The sequence below is a fragment of the Charadrius vociferus genome, unplaced genomic scaffold (genome assembly GCF_000708025.1).
Source record: "Charadrius vociferus isolate BGI_N301 unplaced genomic scaffold, ASM70802v2 scaffold1677, whole genome shotgun sequence".
NCBI lineage: Eukaryota > Metazoa > Chordata > Aves > Charadriiformes > Charadriidae > Charadrius > Charadrius vociferus.
The window spans coordinates 38643-39102 of record NW_009649298.1 but is presented as its reverse complement, the minus strand read 5'-3'; positions in this window follow the sequence as shown (position 1 = coordinate 39102).

Sequence of the window (460 nt, the reverse complement as noted above, 5' to 3'; positions counted from 1 at the left end):
CAGCAGGCAGGCAGGCAGGCAGCTGGGGCAGAGCCGCAGGCTCCTGCCAACCACATCCCTGTGGGATTTCGGCCCTGGTCTCCCATCGGCACCTCAGGCAGCGGCTCCCCTGCAGCGAAGGGCTCCTGGACCGGCTCCCAGCAGCCCGGCTAAAGTTCACAGCGAAGCCCCGATCAAATCCTTCTCCTTCGTTCCTGTTATTTGCTTTTTGTTTAATCTGTCATTTTTTTCCAGGAAATGGCTCATGCCCTTGAAATTTGAAACACAAACCCAAAGTCTCCAGGACCCCGTGCAGAGCGATGCCAGCCCTGGCGCGCACCAGCCCCGGTGGCACCAACCACCAGAGCCGTGGCGCAACACGGGCGCCTGTGGCAGAGCCCAGCCGGGGGGTCCGGGGGGCTCGGGCAGGGATGCTCCTTCCCTCCCCTGCCTCCCCCCTGCACCTTCCCACGGAGAGACG